General features: G+C 35.6%; 1 protein-coding gene across 3 annotated transcripts in view; it reads left to right on the plus strand.

Moving 5' to 3' along the window:
• METTL15 (methyltransferase like 15) overlaps positions 1–13,896 on the plus strand; it is a 465,972-nt gene that overhangs the window by 295,613 nt on the left and 156,463 nt on the right. The gene's annotated exons all lie outside the window — the stretch shown is intronic.

Raw genomic sequence — 13,896 nt, forward strand, 5'->3', positions numbered from 1 at the left:
ATGATGTTGGACTTTGTCATAGATGGCTCTTATTTTGAGGTATATTCCTTCAGTACCTAATCTGTTGAGGGTTTTGATCATGAAGGAAAGTTGGATTTTAAAGAAGGTTTTTTTCTATGTCTGTTGAGATGATCTTAAGGTTTTTGTTTTTGATGAGCTTTTGTGGTGAATCACATTTATTGATTTGTGTTTATTGAACCAACTTTGCATCCCAGAAATAAAGCCTACCTGATCATGGTGAATTAACTTTTTGATGTGCTGCTGGATTTGACTTGCTAGTATTTTGTTGAGGATTTTTATACATCTATTTTCATCAGGGATATTGGCCTGAAGTTTTCTTTTTTCATTGTGTCTCTGCCATGTTGTGGTATTAGGATGATGCTGGCTTCATAGAATGAGTTAGAGAGAAACCCTTTTTCCTTGAGTTTTTGGAATAGTTTCAATAGGATTGGTATCAGTTCTTTGTACATCTGGCAGAATTCAGCTGTAAATCCATCTGGTCCAGGGCTTTTTCTTATTGGTAGGTTTTTTATTACTGATTCAATTTCTGAACTTACTATTGGCCTGTTCAGGTTTTCAGCTTCTTCCTGATTCAATCTTAGGAGGTTATGTTTCTAAGAATGTAGGTATGTCCTCTAGATTTTCTAATTTGTGTGCATAAAGGTGTTTATAATAGTCTCTGAAGATCATTTGTATTTCTGTGGGATTGGCTGAAATATCATCTTTGTCATATCTGATTGCACTTATTTGAATCTTCTCTTTTTTTTTTTTCTTTAAACCTGCTTTCTATGTTAATTACATTCCTCATTTTGGATATTGGGTCTGGAAATTGTGGGAATCCATTCATAAGTATAGGATGAGGAAGACTTGAATTGGCATAATTGTATGTGAAAAAAATGTATTAGGGATTTTTGAAAAAGCAGATTTAACTTGAGCTAACTGCTTTGAAATAATAAAAAATGGGCCTGGTGCGGTGGCTTACGCCTGTAACCCCAGCACTTTGGGAGGCCGAGGTGAGCGAATCATGAGGTCAGGAAATCGAGACCATCCTGACTAACGTGATGAAACCCTGCCTCTACTGAAAATACAAAAAATTAGCCAGGCATGGTGGCGGGTGCCTGTATTCCTAGCTACTTGGGAGGGTGAGGCAGGAGAACAGCATGAACCTGGGAGGCGGAGCTTGCAGTGAGCCGAGATTGTGCCACTGCACTACAGCTTGGGCAACAGAGCCAGACTCCATCTCAATAAATAAATAAATAAATAAAGACTCCATCTCAATAAATAAATAAATAAACAAACAAACAAACAAATAAAGATCCCATTGTCAGGAGCACAATGAGTTAATTTCAGACAGTAATTGTTCCTTTCCACCTTACAGTGGTCATACATCATCTGGAATCTTGGGTTTAGCTCAGGGATTCTTTTGTTAAAAAAAAAATTATTAAGAACAGGAGCAAATTTGACTCAGTGGAGAGGCAAAGAATGGAGAGAAGGCCTTGAATCCATATGGCAGAAGAGCTTATGAATGTTAATACAAAAACAGAACAGAGTATGGTGAGGCATTATATCCATCTTTAAATAAAATACTGCCCTGTGTAATTCACAATAAAAATAAAACCTCAAATAAGTTTCATTCTCATTTCTACTAAGAGTAGAACTACAAGCAATGAGTAGAAACTATAAAGATCCAGATTACAGCTCAATAAAGAAGAAAAAAAATTCATTTTCTGAAGACTACAACTGCCATCAATTGAATGAGCTCATTCATGAAGCAGTGAGTCCCTTCACCCATAAGAAAAGAGGAGCCCACCTAGTAGGGCTTCCTGCAAGTAGTATTTAATACTGTATTTTCAAAGACTAAAAAGTGTGGATATAAAATATCTGTAGAAGCCTGTAAGAATTTTCTGTATCATTTGAGGCTATATATAAGACAAGAGGAGGAATGAAGGTGGGGCTAAATTGGCACAGCATGCTCTGCCAACCCATATTTAAATAGAGTTTATCTTAAAGCTCTATGTCAGAGCAAGATGGCAGAATAAAATGCCCCAGCCTTCATTCCTCCCCAGAGACCCTGACAACAATATATAGTCCAAAAGGTCTTTATGATAACTCCACAAATCAGTTAAGAAGTTACAGTACCCCAAGCAAACATAAAGCCAAGAATAGCTGTATTTAAATGGATAATAAAAGCCATTGCATTTCACCCATGATAACCCTTCCTTCCAAGTTACCACAGCTAAGTGCTTAGTGTAATCAGGAAAAAAAAAATGTCCAAATTGTGGCTTCTGTCTCAGGAAAGAGAAGACTGAAATGTAGTCCAATGTTTCAACTTTTCAGGGGACTATGTGAGGGATTGGTTTCTGTCTCATCTGACTCAGAGTGTTGACAGGGAACTGGTGTACTTTACATGTCTTAGAGCCACTGAGAAAAAAAAGAAAAAGGGAGACAGAGCTAGGCAGCTTGTTGCTACATCTTACAAACCTGCAGTACACAGACAGATACCATGGAAAAATATATGTATTATGGGCATCTAAAAAAGAAACCAGAAAACCTCTCTAATTAGGAAAGTAAATGCACAAGATAAGAGAAAACACATTCATGAAAAATGTTTGAGAGGACTCTAGAATCTCTAGCCAGACTGATTGGTGAATATCTTCCTCTTACAAGGAATGTGAAGGACCTTTTCAAGGAGAACGACAAACCACTGCTCAAGGAAATAAGAGAGGATACAAACAAATAGAAAAACATTCCATGCTCATAGATAGTAATACATAGATTCAGTGCTATCCCCATCAAGCTACACGGACTTTCTTCATAGAAATGGAAAAAACTACTTTAAACTTCATATGGAGCCAAAAAAGATCCCGCATAGCCAAAACAATCCTGGGCAAGAAGAACAAAGTTGGAGGCAACATGCTACCTGACTTCAAACTATACTACAAGGCTACAGTAACCAAAATAGCATGGTACTGGTACCAAAATAGATATATAGACCAATGGAACAGAATAGAGGCCTAAGAAATAACACCATACATCTACCGCTATCTGATCTTTGACTAACCTGATACAAACAAGCAATGGGGAAGAGATTACCTATTTAATAAATGGTGTTGGGAAAGCTGGCTAACCATATGTGGAAAACTGAAACTGGACCCCTTCCTTACAACTTATACAAAAATCAACTCAAGATGGATCAAAGACTTAAACGTAATACCTAGGACCATAAAAGTCCTAGAAGAAAACCTGGGCAATACCATGCAGGACATAGGCATGGGCAAAGATTTCATGTCTAAAACCACCAAAAGCAATGGCAACAGAAGCCAAAATTGACAAATGGGATCTAATTAAACTAAAGAGCTTCTGCACAGCAAAAGAACCTAAAATCAGGGTGAACAGGCAGCCTACAGAATGGGAGAAAAGTTTTGCAATCTATCCATCTGACAAAGGGCTAATATCCAGAATCTACAAAGAACTTAAACAAATTTTCAAAAAAAAAAAAAAAAAAAAAAAAAAAAAAAAAAAAAAAAAAAAAAAAAAACAACCCCATCAAAAAGTGGGCAAAGAATATGAACAGACACTTCTCAAAAGAAGACATTTATGCAACCAATAGACACATGAATAAATGCTCATCATCACTTCATTAGAGAAATACAAGTCAAAACCACAATGAGATACCATCTCATGCCAGTTAGAATGGTGATAATTAAAAAGTCAGGAAGCAACAGATCCTGGAGAGGATGTGGAGAAATAGGAGCGCTTTTATACTGTTGGTGGGAGTGTATATTAGTTCAACCATTGTGGAAGACAGTGTGGCGATGCCTCAAGGATCTAGAACTAGAAATGCCATTTGACCCAGCAATCCCATTACTGGGTATATACCCAAAGAACTATAAATCATTCTGCTATAAAGACGCATGCACATGTATGTTTTATTGAGGCACTATTCACAATGACAAAGACTTGGAACTAACCCAAATGTCCATCAATAATAGACTGGATAAAGAAAATGTGGCACATATACACGATGGAATACTATGCAGCCATAAAAAGGATGAGTTCATGTCCTTTGCAGAGACGTGGATGAAGCTGGAAACCATCATTCTCAGCAAACTATCACAAGAACAGAAAACCAAACACTGTATGTTCTCACTCATAAGTGGTAGTTTAGCAATGACAGCACATGGCCATAAGGAAGCGAACATCACACACCAGGGCCTGTCAGGGGGTGGGGAGCTAGGGGAGGGATAACATTAGGAGAAATACCTAATGTAAGTGACTGGTTGATGGGTAACCAGTAACACCTGTAACACCTGTATACATATGTAACAAAACTGCACATTCTGCACATGTACCCCAGAACTTAAAACGTAATTTAAAATAAATAAAAATAAATAAAAATTTATTAGTGGGGTCCAACAGAAAATTTAATCAAGCAGAAGAAAGAATCAACAAACTCAGAAAACAGGTACTTTGTCATTATTAAGTCAAAAGCACAAAAAGAAAAAAGGATAAAGAAGAAAAAGCAAAGGGACTTGTGGGACACTATCAAGTGAATAAGTATTGCATTATAGAACTTATACATTGAGAAAAGAGAGAGAATAGTGAGCTTATGTGAGGAAATAATGGTTGTAAACTTCCCAAATATGCAAATACACACACACACACACACACACACACACACACACACACACATATATATATATATAGACATCCAAATTCAAGGAGTTCAAAGGACCTGATTAGGATAAATTGAAAGAGGTCCACAATAAGATACATTATAATCAAACTGTCCAAAGGCAAAGACAATGAGAATCTTGAAAACAGAAAGAGAAGATTGACTTGTCATATACAAGGTTACTCTGTAAATTATTAGTAGATTTTTCAGCAGAGGCATTAGGGAGTGGGGTTATATAATCAAGGTGCCGAAAGAAAACAACCTGCCAAATAAGAATACTATAACTGGAAAAAGTGTCTTTCAAAGATGAAGGAGAAATAAAGACCTTCCAAGATAAACAAAAGCTGAGGGAGTTCATCAAAACTAGACCTGCCTTGCAAGAAGTGCTAGAGTCCTTCAAGTTGAAAGAAAAAGACATGAGACAGCAACACCAAGGCATAAGAGAAAAATAAAGATCTCTGGTAAAGGTAAATATATCAACAAATACAGAATCCTGTAATACCATAATGGTAGTGCATAAATCACTTTGGAAAATTTTATTCCCTTATTAATACTTAATAGGTATACATATGTTGGAGGTACATGTAACAATTTAATAGATTCACTTAACTTACAAAGATCAAATCAGTGAAATTGGGATATTCATCACCTTAAATATTTGTCTTTATGCTAGAAACACCTGAATTATTTTCTTCTACCTATTTTAAAATATAGAATAAGTTATTACAAACTGTAATTATATACTGATCTATCAAACACTATGTCTTGGTTATCAAACTGTATGTTTCTACCCATTAATCAACCACACTTCATCCCCCCATCTCTCCTACCTTTCCTGGCCTTTGGTAACCACCAATCTATAGTAAAGCTTCAGGAGATCTGCTTAGCTCTCACATAGGAGTGAGAACATACAATATTTGTCTTTATCTGCTTGGCTTATTTTAACTAGCATAATTACCTACATTCCCATTCATGTCGCTGCAAATGACAGGATTTTATTCTTTTTATGGCTGAATGATATTCCATGATGTCTATATATCATATTTACTTTATTCTTCCATTGATGGACACTTACTTTGATTCTGTATTTTGGCTATTATGAATAGTGCTGCAATAAATGTATGAGTACGGATATCTTTTTGATACATTGGTTTCTTTTCTTTGAGGTATATACCAAATAGTAGAATTACTGTATCATACAGTAGTTCTATTTTTGTTTTTTTGAGAAATATTCATACATTTTCCATAATGACTGTTAATTTGCATACCCACCAATGGTGTACTAGGGTTCCCCTTTCTCCACATGTTCATCAGCATACATTATTCCCTGTCTTTTTTATAGAAGCTATTTTAACTAGTGTGAAATGAGATGTAATTGTCATTTTTATTTGCATTTCTCTGATAGTAAGTGATGCTGAACATTTTTATATACCTGTTGGTCATTGATATGTCTTCTTTTGAAAAATATCTATTCAATGTCTTTTGCCCATTTTTAAATTAGATTATTTGTTTTCATGCTGTTGAGTTGTTTGAGCTCCTTATGTATTCTGGTTATTAATCCCTTGTCAGATGGATAATTTGCAGTTTTTTTTCTCCTACTCTTTGGGTTGTCTCTTCACTTTATTCATTGTTTTCTTTGCTCTACAGAAGCTTTTAACTTGATGTAATCCTATTTATTTTTGATTTAGCTGCCTGTGCTTTTTAGGTCATACATGAAAAATCTTTGCTCAGACCAATAAGGGAAGCACCTATTCCCCAATGTTTTATTTTAATAGTTTCATAGTTGTGAGTCTTTAATCCATTTTGATTTGATTTTTGAGAAATAGGGGTCTTGTTTTATTCTTCTGCATATTGTTAACCAGTTTTCATAGCATCATTTGTTAAAGAGATTATCTTTCACTATTGTATGTTCTTGGCACCTTTGTGAAAAATAAGTTGGCTGTAAATGTATGGACTTACATCTGGGTTACTTATTATATTCCTTTGGTCGCTGTGTCTGTATTTATTCCAGTACCATGCTTATTTGTTTACCATAGCTTTGTAGCATATTTGGAAGTCAAGTAACATGATGCCTCCAGCTTTGTTATTTTTGATCAGTATTGCTTTGGCTATTTGTGCTCTTTTGTGGTTCTGTATACTTTTTAGGAATGTTTTCTTCTATTTCTGTGAATGACATTGATATTTGGAAAGCTATTGCATTGAATCTGTATTAATTCTTCTAATTCATGAACGTGGAATATCTTTCCATTGTATTGTGTCTTCCTCAATTTCCTTCATGAGTCATTTATAATTTACTTTGTATAGAACTTTCACTTCTTTGCTTAAATTAATTTCTAGGTAATTTATATTATTTGAAGCCATTGTTGGTGTATACAAATGCTACTGATTTTTGTATGTTGATTTTGTTTACTGCAACTTTACTGAATTTATCAGTTCTAACAATATTTTGTTAGAGACGTTAGGTTTTTCTAATTATAAAACTATGTTATTCTCATATAAGGATACTGTAACTTCCTCTTTTCCATTTGGATTCCTTTTTTTCTTTCTCTTGCCTAACTTTTCTGGTGAGAACTTCCAGTACTATCTTGAATAAAAATGGTGAAGGTAGGCATTCTTATCTTATTCTGGATCTCAATGAAACTGCTTTCAAGATTTCCCTGTTCAGTACAATGTTAGTTGTGAATTTGCCACATATGGCCTTTATTATTTTGAGGTATGTTCCTTTTCTGAGATTTTTATCATAAAGAGATGTTGAATTTTATCAAATACTTTTCCAGCACCTATTGAAATGATCATATGGTTTTTGTTCCTGGTTATGTTAATGTGATGTATTATGTTAATTGATTTGCCTATGTTGAACCCTCCTTGCATCCCTGGGAAGAATCTCACTTGATCATGGTGAATGGTCTTTTCAATCTATTGTTGAATTCAATTTGATTGGTTTTGTTGAGGATTTTTGCTTCTGTGTTCATTAGTACATTGGCTAATAGTTTTCTTTTTTTGTTGTGTTCTTATCTGGTGTTGATATCAGGGTAATGCTAGTGTCTTAGAATGAGTTTGAAGTATTCCCTCCTCTTCAGTTTTTGTTGTTGTTGTTGTTTGTTTGTTTGTTTGAAGATTTTGAATAGAATTAGTATTAGTTCTTCTTTAAATGTTTAGTAGAATTCAGGTGAAGCCATCAGGTCCTGGGCTTTTCTTTAATAAGTGACTTTTTATTACAACTTTTATCTCATTACTAGTTATTGGTTTGGTGAGGTTTCCTATTTGTTCATAGGTCAATCCTGGTAAGTTGTATGTGTCCAGGATTTTTCCATTTCTTTTAGGTTTTCTAATTTGTTACCATGTAATTTTTCATAATAGTCTCTAATGATACCTTATATTTCTGTGGTTCCAGTGGTTATGTCTTCGTTTTGTTTCTGATTTTATTTATTTTTGTTGTACTCTTTTTTTCTCCCTAAATGTTTGTTGATTTTATCTTTTCAGAACACCACCTTTAATTTTATTGATCTTCTGTATTGTTCACTTAGTCTGAATTATGTTTATTTCTGCTTTGATTTTTATTATTTATTTTTGTCCACTAATTTTGGGTTCAGTTCTTTTTTTATTTCCTAGTTTCTTAAGGTGCATAAGCTACTTATTTGAAGTCTTTCTGCTTTTTTGATATAGGTGTTTATTGCTATAAATGTCCCTCTTAGTACATCGTTTGCTCTATACCATAGATTTTGATCTGTTGTATTTCAATTTTCATTTGTTTTAAGAAATATTTTAATTTTCTACTTAATTTCTTCATTGAGCCATCGATCAATCAGGAGCATGTTGTTTTATTTTCATGTGTTTGTGTAGTTTCCAAGATTCTTCTTGTTATTAAATTCTAGTTTTATTCCATTGTTATCAGAAAAGATACTTGATATTATTACTACTTTTTATAACTTATTTGAACTTGTTTTGAAGCCTACCATGTGTTCTATTCGAAGGAAAATGTTTCATGTGCTGATGAAACTCTTGTTATTCTATTGCAGTTGGGTGCAATATTCTGTAAATATTTCAGTTACATTCTGTAAATATGTCAGTTAGGATTTCTTTGTTCTGGTGTGTAGTTTAACTCCAATATTTCTTTGTTGATGTTTTCTGTCTGGATGACCTGTCCCTTACTGAGATTGGATTGTTGAACATCCTACTATTATTGTATTGCAGTCTATCTCTTTCTTTATATGTATTAATATTTGTCTTATGCATTTGGGTGCTCTGGTGATGGTTGTGTAGATATTTATAATTGTCATATTATCTTGCTGAATTGTCTTTTTCATTATATGGTAACCTTTGTCTCTTTTTACAGTCTTTAACTTCTAGTATTTTTAATCTGATATAAATATAGCTATTCCTGCTCTTTTTTGGTTTATTTGCATAGAATATTTGTTCCCACTCTTCATTTTTAGTCGATGTGTATCTGTACTAGTGAAATAGGTTTCTTGTAGGCAACATATAGAACATATAGTTAGATCTTATTCTTTATCCATTCAGCCACTTTATGCCTTTTTTTTGTTTTGTTTTGTTTTTTTGAGACGGAGTCTCACTCTGTCATTGAGGCTAGAGGGCAGTGGCGTGATCTCAGCTCACTGCAAGCTTCACCTCCTGGGTTCACGCCATTCTTCTGCCTCAGCCTGAGTAGCTGGGACTACAGGCACCCACCACCGTGTCTGGCTAAGTTTTTTGTATTTTTAGTAGAGACGAGATTTCACTGTGTTAGCCAAGATGGTCTTGATCTCCTGACCTCATGATCCGCCCACCTTGGCCTCCCAACAGTTGATGCCTTTTAATGGGAGAATTGAGTCAATTTAGATTCAGTGTTATTATTGATAATTAAGAACTTATTACTGCTATTTTGATGCTTGCTTTCTGGATGTTTTGTAACTCATATCTTCTTTTCTTTCTTTCTTTCTTACTGTTTTCATCTGTGGATAAGTATTTTCTCTAGCAGCATGTTTTAATTTGTTAATTAGTTGCTTTTTATGTTTAGTAAATCTATTATAGGTTTCTGCATTGTAATTGTGATGAGTCTTATTTAAAACATCTTATTGGTATAAAAATTATTTTTAAAAGATGACAGCGCATCTTGGATTAAAAAGAATGGAAATATACAAAGAAAAAACAAAAATACAACTCTACACTTTAACTGTATTTCTCCATATTTTGACTTTCTGACATCTTGAATTACATATTTTTAATTTGCCTCTTTCTTAATAGGTTCCTGTAGATGTAATTATTGACAGATTTGCCTTTTGTGCTTCATACTATACTAGGGCTATGAGTGGATTGCATACCTACTCCAATTACAGTATTAGAGTATTTTGGTTTTGTCCATTGACTTAATTTTACCTGTAGGTTTTGTACCTACACGTTTTCATTTTGTATGTTAGCATTTTTTTTATTTCACATTGAATAATTCCATTTAGCCTTTCTTGTTAGACAGGTCTGTTGGTGAATTATCTCAGCTTTTGTCCATCTAGGAGAAACTTTCTGTCTCCTTCACATTTGAAAGAAAGCTTTGCTAGACATAGTATTATTAGATGAAAGATTTTTTTTTCATTTCAATACTTTAAAAATGTATTCCACTACCTTCTGACCTGTATGGTTTCAGTTGAGAAGTCTGTTGTCATACAAATTGGAGTTCCATCATATCTCATTCACTTCTTTTCTCTTGTTACTCTTAGTGTCCCTTTTGTCTTTGATCTTTTTTGTTTTGAGATGAAGTCTTGGTCTGACATCCAGGCAGAATTCCAGTGGCATGTTCATAGCTCACGGAAGCCTTGAACTCCTAGCCTAAAGAAGTTAGCCTGGAGATCCTCCTTCCTCAGCCTCCCAAGTAGCTATGACTACAGGATGTGCTTGGCTAATTTTTATTTTTTATTTTTGTAGGGATGGGGTCTTGTTATGCTGACCAGGTTGATCTTGAACTCCTGGCCTCAAGTGATCCTCCCATCCTTGCCTCCCAAGGTGCTGGGGTTACAAATATGAGCCACTGTGCTCAGTCCTTGTCTTTGTCATTTGAGAGTTGTATTATTATATGACAGGATACTCTTATTTGGTTGATTCTCTTTGGTGTTCTCTGACTTTCTTGTACCTGGATATTTATCTCTTTTGCAAGTTTTGTAGTCTTCCTAATTATTTTTTTGAATAAGCTTTCTATTACTTGCTCTTGCTCAGCTCTTTCTTGTACACAAATAATTCTTAGCATTGGTCTTTCAAGGTGATTTTCTATATCTTATAGGCAATCTTTGTTCTTTTTCATTCTTTTTTCTTTTTTTCTCCTCTGACTATATTTTCAAATAGGCTGTCTTTGAGCTCACTGATTCTTTCCTCTGCTTAGTTCATTCTTCTGTTGAGAGCCTCTAATGAATGTTTAAGTTCAGCAAATGTATTTCTCTATTGGGGGAAACAGCCCCCAATATTTCAACGTAGGTTCTTTCTATTTTCCCTAAGTGTCGACCAGTCTGAGAAATAAAGAAAAAGAATACAAAGAGAGAAATTTTACAACTGGGCCTCCAGGGGTGCCATCACTTATTGGTAGGACCATGATGGCGACCCCGAGCTGCAAAACCAGCAAGTTTTTATTAGGGATTTTAGAAGGGGAGGGGATGTACGAACAGGCAATAGGTCACAAGGATCACATGCTTCAAAGGGCAATAAAAGATCACAAGACAAGAGCAAAATTAGAATTACTGATGAGGGTCTGTGACCCACTGTGCACGCACTGTATTGATAAACATCTTAACAGGAAACAGGGTTCAAGAGCAGACAACCGGTCTGACTAGAATTCACCAGGGTGGAATTTCCCAATCCTAGCAAGCCTGAGGGCACTGCAGGAGACCAGGGCGTATTTCATCCCTTATCTCAACTGCGTAAGACAGACACTCCCAGAGCAGCCATTTGTCGACCTCCCCTAAGGAATGCATTCCTTCCCCAGGGTTATTTCTTACTGGGAAAAGAATTCAGCAAAATTTCTCCTACTCGCTTTCTGCAAGAAGAAAAATATGGCTGTATTCTGCCCGACCCTGCAGGCAGTCAGACCTTATGGTTTTCTTTCCTTGTTCCCTGAAAATCGCTGTTATTCTGTTCTTTTTGAGGGTGCATTGATTTCATACAGTTCAAACACACATGTTTCACAAAGAGTTTGTGCAGTTAACACAATCATCACAGGGTCCTGAGGTGACATACATCCTCAGCTTATGAAGATGATAGGATTAAGAGATTAAAGTAAACACAGGCATGAGAAATTATAAGAGTATTGCTTTGGGAAGTGATAAACGTCCATGAAATCTTCACATTTTATGTTCAGAGATTGCAGTAAAGACAAGCATAAGAAATTATAAAAGTATTAATTTGGGGAACTGATAAATGTCCATTAAATCATCACAATTTATGTTCTTCTGCCGCAGCTTCAGCCAGTCTCTCCGTTCCGGGTCCCTGACTTCCTGTGACATTTCTCAGTTCTAAGATTTGTGTTTAATTTTTTAAATTGTTTTAATCTCTTTGTTAAAATTTTCTAGTAAATTTCTGAATCACTTTTCTGTGTTATCTTGGAAATCACTGACCTTGCTTAAAACTGGTATTTTGAATTCTTGGTCAGATAATTCACATATCACTATCTCATTAGGCCAATCACCGTTTCTTTGCTTTGGCCACTTGAGAAGGTCAAATTTTATGATTTCCTGTTTCCTTTTGTTTTTTGTCATTGTACATTTATGTCTTTGCATTGGAGGATTATTTATTCAAGTCTTCTCTGTCTGACTTGCTTTGATTTTTATTGGATATGTTTGCTTAGAGATTCTTTGCAGTTTACCTTTGGATCTTCTTGCTTTTGTTTATTTGGTGTTTTCCCCAATAGATCACTACCTCTTTAAGCCCAGGTTTACTTCAGTTATAGTAAACAATCAGAGTGTTACCCATTCCAAAAGGTTGGCTAGGGGTTCTTGCTGAGGGAACATGTCGAGCAAACTGCTTACAGTGTGGTGCCACTGAACAGCCACTCTGATTTGGCATGCCTTTGGACAAGTTACAGAGCAGAGTTTCCAAGTCTGGGGATGATAGTCTTGTGTCCACACTTTGTCTCTGGCTGTCCTCGAGGATATTTCTCCATTTAGGCACTTGCGATGCTTCCTGTAGGTGAGGTGAGGCAGGTATCCTATGAGAAAACCCAAAATGGCTGGGATAGATGGTTGTCATCCATGTTCTCACTTTTTCCATGTAGAAACTGTAAGTCAGAGGGAAATTTACCATGTGCTTGGAGCCAGCAGATTGAGGGGAAGGGTATTGTGAATGTGAAAGTTCAGTTCTCTGACACAGTGGCTTACACCTGTAATCCCACCACTTTGGGAGGCTGAGCTGGGCAGATCACCTGAGACTGGGAGTTTGAGACCAGCCTGATCAACGTGGAAAAACCCCATCTCTTCTAAAAATACAAAAACTTAGCCAGGCATGGTGGCACATGCCTGTAAGCCCAGCTACTTGGGAGGCTGAGGCAGGAGAATCTCTTGAACCCGGGAGGCAGAGGTTGCAGTGAGCCAAGATCACGACACTGCACTCCAGCCTGGGCAACAAGAGTGAAACTCCATCAAAAGAAAAAAGAAAGTTCAATTATCTTATGCTTTTTTGGAGTTTTTATACTTCTCTGTGGCCCTGGGTCCTGTCTCATCCTCACATTTGAATTCTGGTATATTGATGATAGTGACAATTTTTTTTTTTTAACTTTTATTTTAGTTTCAGGGATACATGTGCAAGTTTGTTATATAGATAAACTGCATGTCATGGGGGTTTGGTGTACAGATTATTTTATCACTCAGGTAATAAGCTGATAATAAAAACTCAAAAGGTAGTTTTTGATCCTCTCCCTCCTCCCACCCTTATCCCTCAAGTAGGCCCCAGTATCTATTGTTGCCTTCTTTGTGTTCATGCGTTCTTATTGTTTAGCTCCAACTTGTGAGTGAGAACATGCAGTATTTTGTTTTCTATTACTGTGTTAGTTTGCTCAGAATGATAGCCTTCAGCTCCATCCATGTTGCTGCAAAGGAATTGATCTCATTATTTTTATGGTTGTGTAATGTTCCATGTTGTATATACACTTTAGTGTCTTTATTCAGTTTACCATTGATGGGCATTTAGGTTGATTCTACATCTTTGGTATTGTGAATAGTGCTGGAATAAACATATGTGTGTTATGTGTC

This window comes from Rhinopithecus roxellana, chromosome 15, assembly GCF_007565055.1.
Source record: "Rhinopithecus roxellana isolate Shanxi Qingling chromosome 15, ASM756505v1, whole genome shotgun sequence".
In the NCBI taxonomy this organism is placed as follows: Eukaryota; Metazoa; Chordata; class Mammalia; order Primates; family Cercopithecidae; genus Rhinopithecus; species Rhinopithecus roxellana.